This window comes from Channa argus, chromosome 2 (assembly GCF_033026475.1).
Source record: "Channa argus isolate prfri chromosome 2, Channa argus male v1.0, whole genome shotgun sequence".
Classification (NCBI taxonomy): domain Eukaryota; kingdom Metazoa; phylum Chordata; class Actinopteri; order Anabantiformes; family Channidae; genus Channa; species Channa argus.
In genome coordinates this window covers 28,165,301-28,181,199 of record NC_090198.1, presented here as the reverse complement: position 1 = coordinate 28,181,199, position 15,899 = coordinate 28,165,301, and positions in this window count along the sequence as shown.

Here is a 15,899-nt window from a genome sequence, read left to right as displayed (position 1 = left end):
AGGGACTAGAGGGGTGAAAACCAATGACCAAACCTCATCACAAAATTGCAGAAACAGACTCCAAATACAGGGATCAGGCAGAACAGGGAAATGACCCAGAGGTTTGCTGTCCAGGAGCATGCAACACAACAACAGAGACAATCAGGGGCTGATGATGAGTGGGAAAGTGACTGAAGAGGCTAAAGACAGGACGTAAGGCCCTATGGGCTGCAAAGTGAAAGCTGGAAACAGGAAGTGAAGCTGGGGAAACTCGGGGAACAGGATCGTGACATTCAGGGGTCGCCGCAGTGGATTGTGTTCCGCACATTGGTTTGGCATGAGTTCTTACGTCGGATGCCCTTTGTGCGACCGTGGCACAGGCGGTAGAGCGGTCGTCCACCAATCCCACCAAGCTGTTGGTTCAATTCCCGGCTCCTCCGGTCACATGTCGAAGTGTCTTCGAGCAAGACGCTGAACCCCAACTGAGCAGCTCCCGTTAGTCAGTGTGTACGTGTGTGTGCGATTGTGAGTGTGAATGGGTGAATGAGAAGGAGCGTAAAGGGCTTTGAGGGCCAATAGGCAGAAAAGTGCTATATAAGTGCCGAACATTTACCATTTACCATTGCTCCATCCCAACCCAATTTTAGGAGACATTTGTGCAGAGTGTCTCATGGCGGCTATACACTTTCATGTGTGCACGTGCACACGTTAAACCAGAAACACTCACACACAGGTACACAAATACACAAATGCAGCAGTATGCTAGAGAGGAGGTGACTTAACACATCCAAGTCTCACCCCACAGTGATGGATGAGTCCAGGCATCCCAAAGAGAATCGAGGCGTTCCACTACACTGACAGAGAGAGACAGAGAAATTGGGTGTGTGTGTGTGTGTTTGTTTGTGTGGGAGGGAGAGGGAAAGAAATTTTGAGCGTGCACGTGAATAAGAGAGGGGAGGCGTGCATGCTCATGCATGTGAATGAAGTTATGTGTATATATATGTGTGTGTGTGCGTGTGTGTGTGTGTGGTATTGATGTCTGTTGTCCAGCGAAGTAGAGCAGAGGGTGACAGTGATGGAGAGGTTCAAGGGAGGATGGGAGAGGGGGGATGGGTGGGGTAGAGAAGAGTGGCGAGGAGGACAACTTAGTGCAGTCAGTGGTTGATGACTTGAGGAAAAAAGGAGAAGAGAAAGACATCATCAGACAAAGGGGAGCGAGGGGGAGGGGGGGGGGGGGGGGGTCGCGACTGGAGAGGAAGGGAGAAGGATTCCATTACTAGAGTGAGGGAGTCGGTCGCCTTTTGTGTCCTCGAGGAACAGCACAGCAGAAGTGGAGTCACAAGCTCACCGCCTGGAAAATTTGAGTCCTTCCAGAAATGAATTCGATTTGAAAAAGAGTGCGATGTGATGTGTCAACAGGCGTGGACGACATGTAGAGACAGTGCAGAAAGGCTATTTTGGTCGACAAATGTCACTTTTGTTATCACATCCATCTACTGTGTGTCACGGATGCCCTGCAGGCCGTCCTTTGAATTCTAAAAGAGAAATACCATTTTAGATGTGCAGTTTACATGCAATTGTCAAATAATCATGTCACAAAGTGAAGGTACTGATAAAATAAGAGGAAATGCTCCTTTTTTTGCAGCAGGTGATTTGAGGAGATTGAGAATTTTATAATCTCTACAAATTGTTTTTTTTTTTCCTAGCTGTATTTCAGGACAGTTTAATCATTATCATCCGGATGACATCACTTGGAGGAACCTTCAGTTCAGTTCAGTTCGCCCCCTTGACACATCAACCCTACGTCTTGGATTAACTCAGTGCAAACTGCAAAGTCCAGGTTGGCAGGAAGGGTTTAAATAAATCACATGCCTGAAATCCAATGTGCAGATTGCGTCCAATTTCATGCCGCACAACACTGCGAATGAACATTAATATGAGCCAGTGAGCTTCAGGATGTAGAGATCAGATCCCAACGCCGCCAAGATTACATCTCTAAGATTTCACAGCGACAAGTGCACGTAATAAACTGGTAACTCAGTCCCTGACCCAGTTCCTGTCCCTGACCACTTAAGCTCTTTGTTGTCAGCACCAAAATATCCCCTTGCTTGATGTGAGGCATCGCTGTAATGCAGAGTGACGAACACACCACATCCCTCGGCTTCCTTCAGCCTCTCATAAGTTGAGCAATTAACAATGCATTACATGTGTTAGATTTTTATTTATGACTAATGAGCAGTTAACAAATCATGATTTCCTCCATGACTGAGTGTAATGTTGGGTCTCAGTGGAAATTCAGCAAACTTACAGCAGCTTGACAGCTGTATTTCATAATGACCCAACCACGCGAGGCACAATAACGCTGATTTAAGTCCCTGTCTGAAGCAGCCAACGCACACGCTGCAGCGCTGTATCACTTTATCACAGCCCCGTATCCATCTTCAACAACAAAACAAGCTGCAGAATAAGCACAATGCGAGTTAAGTGGTGCTAAAGTTAAAGAGATGTTGATTTGTTGCCTGGCTGGCAGTTTGTGTCAAGGGAAGTAATCATGAATGAAAACAACAGGAATGAGAAGGTTAGAGGGAGAGATGGTGAGACTAAATAAATAAGGTTTTTTGTTTTTTTCTATGGGGCATGAAAAAGACAAAATAGTAAAGAAAATACAAACAAGCAAAAAGGCAAAACAGTGGAGGAGAGAAGAGGCAAGCAGAGAATGTAAATGAGAGGGGAGCGTATCACGGAAATGATTGCCGCTATTACAATTATCATTAGCATGTGTTGTTGCCAATAAGTCGTCTCATCATGGCGGAGCCTGTCATCATGCTAATTGTGGAGGATGCCGCGTTTTAGCACGGAGGGGGCCCACTGTTGCGAGGGGGAGGGTTCGCTACCAGAACATTCCCGGTGAGATGGACTGAATGACTGACAGACACAAGCAGGTAACACACACCTCACCTCGCTCGTGTCTTGTGCATAAATCATGCAGCATCTCTCCGAGCCATGTCCGTACGCAGCCCTCTTACTGCAGGCTGACTGCTTTTGGGGGCAATTGCCATAAAATTTGGTACAAACATTCACGGTCACTAGAGGATTATTGCCAGTTGTTCCCAGTGTCTTAGCTGTCAAAATGGACCAGCGGTGACAGCAGACGCGCTGTGGTGGGACGAAAAGACGCTGCACTATAGGATCAGTGTGAGTCAGAAGTGAATTACAGTAATCTTTCATCTGCAAACACGAGACAGAATCACCAAGGGTGACTCCTCACAACCATCCAGGCACAGGTGAAATAAAGAAGATCAATAGTTTCATCACATGCAAAACTAAAAACGTGATTTACACAATTAAATGTCTTTGTAAAAACCTAAACTCTAGATGAACAGAGGAGCTGTATAAGAAAAGGAGACACAAATCGACCAGTGGCCCACACTTCATGGAAGCCAGACATTTTCTTCTTTCCTGGATTACTATTAAGTTAATATAGGACTAAGAGGTGGTAACATCCCTCTCTTAGGAAACAGAGAGAGGCATTTTGGATTTATACGTTTAAAAGATGTCATTCAATTAAGATTTTAATATTGGAGAGTTTTTATTTTTTTAGTTAACACTTAAGCTTGACTCAAGCTGGATGTGTTCAATTTAAACCACATATGTTTTCATGCAGTCAGACCTTTAAATGTCTGTAATTGTATAGTTTCAAAAGTATTTTGTGGGTTTTTTTTAGATGGTTGCTATCCAGTTTTATTTTGTAGGATGCTTTTATTTTGACGTTATTTAAGATTACATTCTTTTCACCTTTACCATAGTTCATGTACAGGTAGCTGTTACAAATGTTTCTTCATCCATCCATCATCTATAGCTGCTTATCCTTTAGGGTCACAGGGGGCTAGAGCCTATCCGAGCTGTCACTGGGCGAGAGGCAGGTCACTGGACAGGTTGCCAGGTTGGCCAGTACCTCAACAGCATGAGGAGAACATACAAAGTCCACGTTGAAAAGTTGCAGCAGGCCAGAGGATTCAAACCACTGACCTTCTAACTGTGAGGCGGCAGCACTCACCGCTCTCCCGCTCGATCCTTTTAGCATCCACCCCCATAAATATTTGGAAATATCTTCCTTTTGTTGGTCTGTTGCCCTTTTGTTATTTCAAATGTATAATTCACTCTAAATGCTTTTTGCTGAGATGTGTTCATCCACGTACATTCATTCAGTTCCATTCACGTCAGCGTCAGTTGCCTAACATTAAGGCACATTTGCAGGCTATGCAGGATTTACTTGCAGTCCTTTCTGCTGTTTATAAGTTGTTTGGAAACTTACTCATTTAAGCAATTTTCTCAAAGTTCAGAAAGTAATTTGCCCACACGTCTGTCCCCGAGGGGACAGAGCTTACCTTAAATGTTGAGTCTTCCAGTAGAAACTACAGTAACTTCTGAAGCATCTCTCACTAAGGGGAGCTCTAAATTTTACATCTTGATGAGTCTCAGCTCTTTAGCCTCTGGCTTTGGCTCCAACTTGCTCTTGTTCATTAATATTAATTGGACAAATATAGACCAAAGGAGCCACATATACAGTTTATTAAATGTGGTGGTATTAAAGTTCAATTACTGCAGATTAGTGGAAGGGTTTTTCCTTTTTTTGGTACTTTTTAACCTTTTAGCCCAAGAAGCAAGAGCAAGGAGCGTGTTTATCTTCTCATCTAACCCACAGCACAAAGGGGGATGTTATACTATGCTTTAATGTTTTAATGTTTTCATTTTCATTTTGACGTGGAAATATATCAAATTGGGATTAAGGTAAATTGACTGTAGCCTGTGCTGTGGCAAAACTGATTTAAGTACTGTGATGCCATTTATTTCCAAAATGGACTTTTATTCGTCTCTAATATGGCCTCACCCTACATCAAGCTCTCCATGTTTCATCCAAGATCATTTGTTTCCTCACTTCAACATCTCTGTTTTTCACAACCTTAATCACATATTCTGATGTGAAGCAAATTAGCATTTGCCCGAGATTTTATCAAGCGCTGAGATGAAGTGCGCTTAGGAAAAACACTCGACGTTCAGAGTGTATTCACAGTGAAAAGTGAACCTTCGTTCACATCTCACTGACTGCAGTGGGCTCATAGGGGCGCTGGTGTAGAGCTCCTCACCCAACAACAGGAGTGTCACTATGGGGGCACAGCAACAGACCTGCCAAGCGTCTTCGCCTCTGTAGCATTTTTTTTTTTTTTCCCCCCCTTGTGCCCCAGGCCTATCAATCTTCTCCGCTCAAAGTTTTGACTCTCAAACAGCCCGTCTGATGTGAGCAATCAATCAAGCTAACGACGCCTTGAATTATAGTTCAAGAAGGGACGGCAAAGTCCCAAAGCAAGACAGGAAGGGTGGAGATTTCACAGTCAAATTTCTACTGAAAACCGCGAGCTCTGAAGTTAGTGCCACGCGACATACAATTGACATCTTCTCTTATTTATTTATTTTTTTACACACTGAGCTGTGTCCTGCACTGTGTCCTACTGTTACCACGGTGAGGACAGCACATGATGAGTTGTAAAGCAACACTCATAGTGGGTTTAGCTATTGAAGAATTTCTATTAAAGTGGAAGCCATGACTGATTGTATCTCTTAGCTATGAAGCACAGGTCACAGTAGCACTACACCCACTGATTTCACTGATTGGCACTGTTTCAAGCAGAGATACAGTAAGTTAAAAACACACACACACACACACTGAACAGCCACAGCTACTGGGACACCACCTGGTGGTTTTAATAAGATATGTTATAATAATAATAATAATGTGTTTCATTTTTCCCATGCTGACCCTTGTCCACACCACAGCTCATGCATTAGATGTTGCAGAAACAGGAAATGTTCAAACTCCTGTACCTCACAGCCTCAGATGTTAACATGCACCGAGCTACAGAGGGGAGACAGTCAGGCATCACGTATACTGCCTGTTAACCTATGCACACACCTACATGGTGCCTTTGCTTAGCCTGCGTTGGTTTTGCGTGTCGTGAGAATCTAGCGTCACGCGTACATAGGAGACACATGCATAGTCCTGCAATACGGTGCATCCAGAAGCTACTCACAGCTTTTTACTTTTCCCACATTTCGTTATGTTACAGGCCTTATTCCAAAATGGATCAAATACTTTATTTCCCTCAAAATTCTACAAGCAATACCCCATAACGACAACGTGAAAGTCGTTTGAAATACAAATGGAAAAAAAATAAAAATAAATCACGAGTACATAAGGATTCACAGTCTTTTCCATGACACTCAAAACTGAGCTCTGGTGCATCCTGCTTCCACTGATCATCATTGAGATGTTTCTACAACTTGATTGGAGTCCACCTGTGGGATATTTGGTTGATTGGACATCATTTGGAAAAGCATACACCTGTCCATATAAGGTCCCACAGTCAGAGCCCACAACAAGACATGAAGTCCAAGAAATTATCTGTTGATACATAGTTACAGTTTTTTGGGGAGCTGCCTGTCAGAGAGCAATGTTAGGTCTGCAGCTATGCAGGACGAACGCAGCACCTATGAGGAAGATTCGACACAAGAGTTTAAATCAAGCTCAAGCAGCAAGTATGTCTGAGCCCATTAAATGATGTTGTGAAAGTCCACCTGCCCAGAGGAAGTGAAAACGACAACGAACACAAACTCTGCAACAAGTCAAAAGACAAAAATCCTGTAGTGCAATTATACGTCTGATTACAATCACCAAGGTCATGCTGATAAGAGAACTGCAGATCAACTGATTGTGAATCGTCTGTAATCTCTGACACACTGCGACTAATTCATTGATGCAGACACACACTAGAACCTGTGGGCAGGATGCTATGTGTGCTGCCAGTTTGCACGAATGAACATATGCATATATGCATAAAATGAAAACACACTGCAGAGCTCAGCTGCCTGGAAGGGAGGGTGAAATCATCTACTAGTGGTGGCCAGCAGCTAAGGTGCCAGTAATTAGCATTGTTACAAGCTGGACACGGACACACACACACACACACACACACACACACACACACACTGGCACATAATAAACTGAGACCGAGTGTGTGTTTGTTTGCCTGTGTGAGCGCTTGTGGCTATACCTGCTTGCATATAAATGTGTGTGTTTTTATGAGTCCAACCTCATTATTTAAGACCCGTCATCACCATAGAAACTCAAAATTACATCTCCTGGAGCTGCGGCAAATGTCTGCGCACTGCCTCTCATTATGTGTCAATGTCTGTGTGTGGCTCCTTGGAAAATTCCTGCACTGTTGCATGTCGTGTGCGACCACAAATTTTGACGGTCCCGGGGTGACGCACATGTGCCCTCATATCACGACCGTGGCCTAATGAAAGCCGGGAACTAATTGTGCGACTAACGCTCCCCCCCGCCCACCCCCTCTTCCTGCATCGTTTCTCATTTTCTAACCCAATCTAACTGCAATCAAGCGACTCTCAGGTGGCAGCGGACGGGTGGGTGCCTGTAAATACGGCACCCCTTCTAATTAAGTCTTCAAGTCCCCCAAACTTTATTGTGTTGCTCGGACTGTGCAGTGCCAGCAGTAATAATTAAAGCCAGGCCCTCGTCTATGGATGCGTTTTCCTGCCCTGATTTAATCACCTTTTATTAATCAGAGGAAATATGCTGAAAACACTCGGAAGTAGAGTGAAGAGTGGGTCTGCACTGCAGCTTATTTGTTTTTAAGATCATAGCTCCGGTGATATTGCATTGTGCTTTTGGTAGCGTATAACTGGAAGTGATAATGATGAATTATGAGAGACTTCCAAGAGCCAAAGCATTTCGCAGGTGTTAACTCTGAGCTGGGGAACTTATACATCACTATGAGAGCACCGGAGAAGACAATTTGCTAACGCTGCTGGTGTTTGGATTGGAGCGGTGTGGGGGGTGCTCGGAGAGAGTTCTCAGTGGACTTCCACCATCAATTTTATTCCTTACCTTTAAGAGGTGGAAAACAGCAAAATCAACAAACAAGTCAGCAATATCTGCAGAAGAACAGATAAGCCCTAACACTATGTTTGAACCGGGTGCATAAAGGCAGCAGAGAGGCTTGCTGGGATTGTGGGTTTGTGTTTGAAGAAGCCTCGCGGCTTTGAATTTGTTCTTTGTCTCTCTGCTCGAGAAACGAACGAGACCACACGGTTCACATCTGAGCAGGTAGCAGACTCTTTTAGGGCTCAGACCTCTGTGGATGGTCTTTTTTTTTTTTTTTTTTTTTTTTTTATGATGCCATGCAATTTTAAGGAAAAGAGGAGGGCAAACTGAGAGAGACCAGAAAGAGCGAAAAGACAGAGGCAAGTGTGACCCTCGCCCTCCACTCGTCATTCAACCATCGGGAGCAGTCGCTTGGAGGAAGCATCCTGTCAAAGCCTGTTAATTATTTCCTACATGTCTGCGTCTCCTTTCAGCCTGGCAGACTGACAGTGGGCCAGACTAGAAGAACAAATATAAGGAGCTTCTATTACCATTAAAGTCATACTAAAATTAAAACATTCACCCTTTCGGCCAATTTGGCGTTATTATAAAGTCATAATGTATTTATTGCGCCAGTATTTATTTCCACTCAATCAATTACCTGTAACTTTAATAGGACAATTACTGCCGATGCCAGAAGAATCAGCATCCCAGCACGTTTTACCTCTGCTCAGTTCACCACTTTGTTTGGTGATGTCTTAATGGTTATAATTTCTCAACTTGAAACTGTCAGTAAGGTGATTATTCTACTCTAGGTTTATTATTGAGGTGGAAGTGGGTAGTAAAGTGCATCATATGAAGAGGTGTTTATGGCCACCATATTTGAAAAAGAGTAGTAGTAGTAGTAGTACTAGTAGTAGTAGTAGTAGTAGTAGTAGTATTCACCTTTCTGACCCTCTCAGCATAAAAACTGAGAAATTATAACCTTGTCAATTAAATTGTACCTAATGTGCCTAATAAAGTGGCCAGTGTAGTGACATCATTTCTGTGGACATGAAGGATCAGCCATCTGTTGATGCCGAATTCTGAACTTGCTTTGGAATCCTTTTTGTGAAACCCACGCGTAACTATTGACATTATCCAAACTAAACCTACTATTATGTTTTTCTCCTCTGGTAAGATGCATTTTTTGAATCTTTATCATCATCATCATCATCATCATCACCTTCTTAGCTCAGCTGTTGCGAATGTGTTTTCCATTTAAAAGATGCTTCTCTCTGCTGCTACTTGCAAGTCTGGATCAAAGACGAAGAAAAACCATTGATGATGTTGATGAAAACCTGCCTGGAGAGGAGCAAATAAATGTCAAACTGGGGCGGCTGTAGCTCAGTTGGGAAGCAGGCAGTCGTCCAGGGACCACAGGGTCAGTGGTTCGATACCCGGTCCCGTGTCAAGTCTCCTTGGGCTAGACACTGAGTCCCAAGTTGCTCCCGGTGGGTCAGGTGAGCACCACACATGGCAGTGTGTGTGTGTGTGTGTGTGTGTGTGTGTGTGTGAGAGAGAATCTGAATTGACATTGTAAAGGCTACAAAAGTGAGAATTTACCAAATTCAGAGTATTTCATATCTTCATTTAAATTTTTGAGATATTTCCACCCATAAGTTTAATTATTTTTTTTTTATTTTTCAGTTTTTTTCACTTTAGTATTTACATTCAACTTTTTTAGGTTTGAACAATGTGGGAAAAGAAGGAATTTTGATTCCATACAATAAAAAAAAATTATAATTTCTGATTTATTTTTTCATATTAACTGTCTGAATTGGCTCCGTGTAGATGCTTACTGCAGGTCCTGCACGTTAAAAACGGGTGCAATAAAGACCTCCACAGAAAGGAATAAAGAGAACTTTCCTAGGAAATCTCTTTTTTACAGTATTTCATCAGGGGGCCTGGTTGGGATGCAATAGGTCGCAGGATGGAATTCCACCGAGGGAAGGTTGCGACAGGAAGGGCATCCGGCGTTTAAAAAAAAAAAAAACTCATGCCAAATCAACGTGCGGAACACGTTCGGCTGCGGCGACAAGCCGTTGATCTTTTTGATCGTTGGATCATCTCAAAAAAAGTGCAGGTGCAGAGAGCAGGAGGGTTTGTTCTCACTAGTAAAATCACCACGAGATACTCATAGATTTATTTTGCGTTTTTTTGTCTGTTGTGTTGTGAATGATTGAAAGAGTGTAAAACTTTGACCACAAGTTGTGTTGTTAGAAGGGGAAAAAAAACTGTAAAGGAGCTGTTTGTCCTTTAAAACATACACTTAGTCTCCGATCAATAACGTCCTTCTATAAAATATCCTAACAGCCTCTCCTAAACTCATATTTGTCATACAAATCCGCGTGATGTGTTCGTTTCAACATTTTTGCACAACAATGGAAGTTTACAGCACAGACAAACAAGCCAAGTGAGGTTGCAGCCCGACAGACACTAAACCAGACACAGTTCATTTGTGGTTTAAGCCTCTGTGTGCAGATAGTTGAAAACAGACTTAATTTAGAAAGCGAGTCCTTTAGAGAGTCCAGAGACTTTGACATGCGTAACAATGGGTGATTGTTGTTATTTGGACAGTGTTAAGTAATTTAATGTGCCAAACAGACGCATAATTAGAATTCTGTTATGAGCAGGAAATTAGGACTTACCCAGTTATAATTGACTATTAATTGGGAAATTAGTAACAGGTTCTTGATTCTCCAACAACTGTGCGACATCAATGCAATCTGGTAAAAGTGTGTGTGAAACTGCCCTCTATACACTGAAGCTAATTAGTAAATGAGGAGCAGCTGTGCAGGCAAGTGGTTGCTAACAAGGGCATCAACAGCAGATCAACAAAGGTGATGGGACTGAGAACATCAAGTGCGCACACACACACACACACACACACACACACAATCCATGTGTATCTCACTAAGAACCATTTGATAGTCTTATCCCAGCATTACATGCTGAAAACGGTATATACAAAATATTTCTCTTGGGGCTGTTGAACTAAACAGAGGGAAACCTGTTATTGATGTGGGGAGTTAACTTTTCTCTGCAAAGGTTTACTCTTTTAAAAAAAAAGTGTAAAACATTCCCCTGTTTCTCTGTAGCTTCATATCATAAGTTGTGTAACTCGAGTCAAATTGACTTGAAATGATTGACTTGAATTGAAGACAACAGCATTAACGAAAGTACTTTTACAGAGAGAAACTGAAATAATGGGGAACAAATTAAAAAAAAGACATTTTTAATTAATTACTATCCATTGATAGAAACAAAGTGAGAAGAATCTATTTTTATTTATTATTGGCACTCATATGAAACTGTGAACAGGTGTACACTGTTCTTCTATCTGGAAGTGAAGCTAAGCAGAAGATCTGAGGGGTCTGGATGTGGGAGGGAGGCTGAGGAACCATGCAATGATTTCAACAAAGTCGGTGGAAGAAATGTGGTTGGTCTCACTGCCACATTCATGACAGGCTCATGACCCATAGTTCAAACCTACACGACTGTCTCCAAACCTCCAAAAGAGAGAATTTGTGCTGTCGACCAAATGTGGAAGAAGAATGTGCAGACAGTGGACAGTGAGCTAAGAGCAATAGCCAAATAATCAGGGAACAATGTTGGACGTGTTACCAATAAAACCAGCGATTGTTATCATTTGTGTTGCAGTGTATGTGTTTGGTAGGAAGGGGGCAACTTCATTTGAAGGCACTTGGGGGCAGCTCATGGAGGTTTTAGATTCTCTGTCCAAAAGGACTGTCCCTAGATTTGGGAGACTAAGGACAGAACTTGTCGATGTTGCCCACCCACTGGAGCCTATCCTACGTGTCATTGTCAAGTGGCGGGACACACCCTGGACAGGTCCTCACTCACATTCACGAAAATGTAGTATTTCAGCAATGGGAAACAAAATAAACTAAGATCGAGTACTTGTGATACAGCAGAGCTGTTCAGCTCTTCCCACATGTAAACAGAATACTGCATTCACATTTCTCTTCATGTTGAAAGTGGTGTACACATGATAAAATATTAAGACTGCTGCTAAGGTAAAATGCAATCATCATGCTGCAGTGCCATTTCAGTGCATCAAAGAACATCTAATGGGGTTAGCTCACCTGATGGAGGACCTCTCCATAAAGTGAACAATAATTGTTTCATGCATGTATGACCTAAAAAAGGTATGAAATCCAAACCTGTGGAAATGGGGGGAAAAAAGAGCAGAGTGAAATAAGACTGTCGTCTCTTCAGCCAGTGGTCTTATGTCATTATGTCGCCCAGAGGGTCTGGAAGAGCATGTGGCAGAGAATGAAAGAGTCAAACACTTCAGTCTTTTAGAATTATTATTCAGACACACAAGCCTGTACAATACAGCCTCTATATGTTTATGTGTCAATCTACAAGTGCACGCTTTACATCTGAAACACAGTGCACTTCACGAGCAGAAAGCACCATAGTCCCGTGTTAAAACTGCAGAGAACCAGAATCAGGCCAAACCCCGAATGAGCTGATGGCTTATTAATGCACAGGGACCTGGTATGTACCAGATTCAGATTGTGCATTTAGCTTTTTGCCCCATTACGGGCAATATTAAGCCGAAGGGTGCAGAGCCCCATTTCCAAAGAGCTGGTCTGTAATGAGAGATCAGAGGCAAGGTTTTATCATAGGCAATAAAACATAAGAACTGCGTGTCTGTTAATAAGACCCCGGGAGGATTAAAGAAGAGGGGGTGAAAAAGCGTGGGATCCTCGGATCAAAGAAAGGCCAGAGAGGAGAGGAGACGCGAGGAGAGGAGAGAAATGGCAGGGAATGACAGGAAGAGCGGACAAAAGGCAGTGAAATGAATTGAAGCTGGACACAAAGAGAAAACCACGAGAAAAAAAAAAAAACCCAAATAAAAACACAAACATGACAGACAACTTGTTCTTTCATTTATTTGTTTTATTCTATCAGCTTCTCCTTTGTGATGTGGCAGCATAGAGCTCTTTAATCAGCTCTGTATTTGCATTGCAAAAAATATATATATATGCTTCAATACCTGGTCTTAATGGTTAAATATTATTTTTTGTTATTATAAGTCATTCATTGGCGCATGATGCATATGCAGCATTTTACGGTTTGCTGTGCTGTCCGGTAATAACGCATAACCTCATTAAAGTTTTTTTGTTTTGTTTTTTACCCGAATAATTTGATTTGCAAAGTAACAGGGAGCTATATTAGATATTCAATGAACAAAAGAAAACGTAGTTTTCCCACGTGAAACGTAATAAAGCTGGACGCATGCATTAAACATTGTACACTGACCGATACAAATGAAAAATGCATATTTACGGATGCTGGATGTTTAATTTTAACATTTAGACTCTCGGCTGTAAACATGCTGAGTGTTATAGTCAACATAAAGATGCTGTGCCACTTTAGTAACTGGAAAGCCGAGATAAAGTCCTTTTCCATCTCTCCGCAGAGAGGTCAGACATAAAAAACATGAGTGTGGAGCAGCTGCAGTTGATGTGACAGGAGCCTTTCCAATTTAGTTTGATCGGCTTTGCTTTATGCAAGCGACGAGCAGATTTCCCAAGGGCAACTATGCATTCTCACTAAAAGAAGGACATTTCAGATGTGCAATGCCTACAAGCCGAAGACAAACGTATCATCAGAGCAGACATGTTTGAAGCTGCTGACATCTCACAAAGTTCATTATCATTAACGTCTTTCAGCAACATGCATAGACACACGTTGGAGTGAAATGAATTATTATTGTTATTATTATTAAAAGTCTATATCCTCTCCATGGCAACCACATGAAGGCATCTATCCAGGGTGTCAATTAATGTTTTGCTCAACAGCTGATTGAGTTTCGAGCTTGCTTTAAAAGACAGGCCAATTAGCCTGGTGGGAACATAATTGAAGATCTTTAGAAATTCTCCAGCAGAAGATGAATAAAATGCGACTTCTAGTGGACTCATGCTATATCACCTACTGTGCAGGCGTGTCGACTTGGGTGTGATCTTCAATTGCAGCCTCATCGCCACCCTGCTGACTTTGTCTGGCTTCATACCTGGTTTTGTTGCATTGTGTCCGTATAAAAAGACACAGAAGGTCTGATCTGTATATACTGTGCACTGATTTATGTACAATTAACTGACGGTAAAAATTCTCATTTTCAATACATTTCCATGGCTTAAGATTACTTGCAAGCGTCTCTTATAAAACACCAGACTGCAGTTAGAGATGAGCAATTAATACTGAACATTTAAAGTATATGCAGTACATTACTGCAGTGTCACTACTTACGTAGAAAACGGGCATTTTCCAGAGCAGGAATGAGACCAAAATATGTTTGAGAAGAAACTTAGCATGAATGTATAGTGTGGTCCTAAGGCCTAAAAATACTAATGCCCCAAACTTTTCGTCACCTCATGTTAGAGACATACGTACTTGCACCACCTGCAACAATGAAACATAATTACACAAAAAAAGTAAGTCGTAAGTCACAATAACACACAACAATTGTAAACCATTATAGTGTCATGCAGCACATGGGCAAAGGTATTTCCATATGAACTTCGGAAGATCATCACATATATCTAGTTTACATAAAGAGGTTCTGGAACCCTGACGAGGGACAAGCGTCCTTCCCTGAACGGGCAACTCCCATGCTAGCATCTATAATTTGAGGGTCGGTGAGTCTCCATTTCACCTCCATACTGACATTTGCACCCCCACCCACAAGTCCACATGTACACATCATAATATTTGTGTTATGCATGACAAAGAAATGACATGGTTTTCTATTGCAGCAGGAAGCAATGAGCATCTTGTTCGTTGAAGTAATTTGTGGCTCATGTTGCCTCAGCACCCAAAATCATTTGAGAGTCAAAAAGCATGAATAGTTTAAAGGCCAGTGGTGGAAAGTAAAGTTCCTTTACTTGTATATGAACTTGTAACATTTTGAGGGAACAGTCAATCTCAAAGGTGAATATTACAAATCACTCAGCACCATGTGGAAAATTTATAATTACATTATAATTACATTACTGAATTCAAACCATATAGATAGAAGGATGCTGAGGTTGGAGCTGCCAGGCAGGAGGTCTAGAGGAAGACCAAAGAGGAGATTTATGGATGTAGTCAGAGAGGACATGAAGTTAGTTGGTGTGAGAGAAGAGGATGCAGAGGACAGAGTTAGATGGAGGCACATGATTCGCTGTGGAGACCCCTGAATTCAAAACATATGATTGTCAGAACTGTGTTACAATAAGCTCCTTCATTATCAGCTGCATCGTTAAAGGGATGAAAACATTAATGCAACTACATCTTTATAATTCACATCAACAAGTAATTATTAATTACATCTATTTTCCACGAAGAGTAACTTTTGGTGCTTCAAGTACTTTCTGAGCTAACATTTTGAATAGATCGAAATATTTCTACGCTGTGATATTCTATTTATACCTAAGGTTAACGATATGGGTACTTCTTCCACACAAGTCCACAAATTAACCCAGGCAGGTGAATTTGTGGACTGAATTTGAACTTGCTTCTTTTGGTCCTAGTTTGTTTCTTGTTAGTACATGTACATTAATACCGATCAACATTTGAATTCCCCTTATCAAAATATTTCCCTACTACTCCAGATGACGTCACTCGGAGGATCCTTTACTCTCAGATTGTTTTATCTTGTTGTTCACACTATTGAGTGTGTAATCATGGTGAACCCGCTCCCCCAGATGGCATCATATGAACTCCTAATGGTGAAAAACTCATCATTAACTTTAATATAGGGACGTCAGGGGGAAGTTTAAAAGCATTAATGTACATTTAGACCCCAAACTAAACCCATAGAAAGCAAGCTGAGAATCGGGCTGTCAATAAATCATAAGGGATTTATTGACAGCCCGATTCGTCCAATAGGGACGAAGGATTGAAGTCAATAAAACTCCCTTTC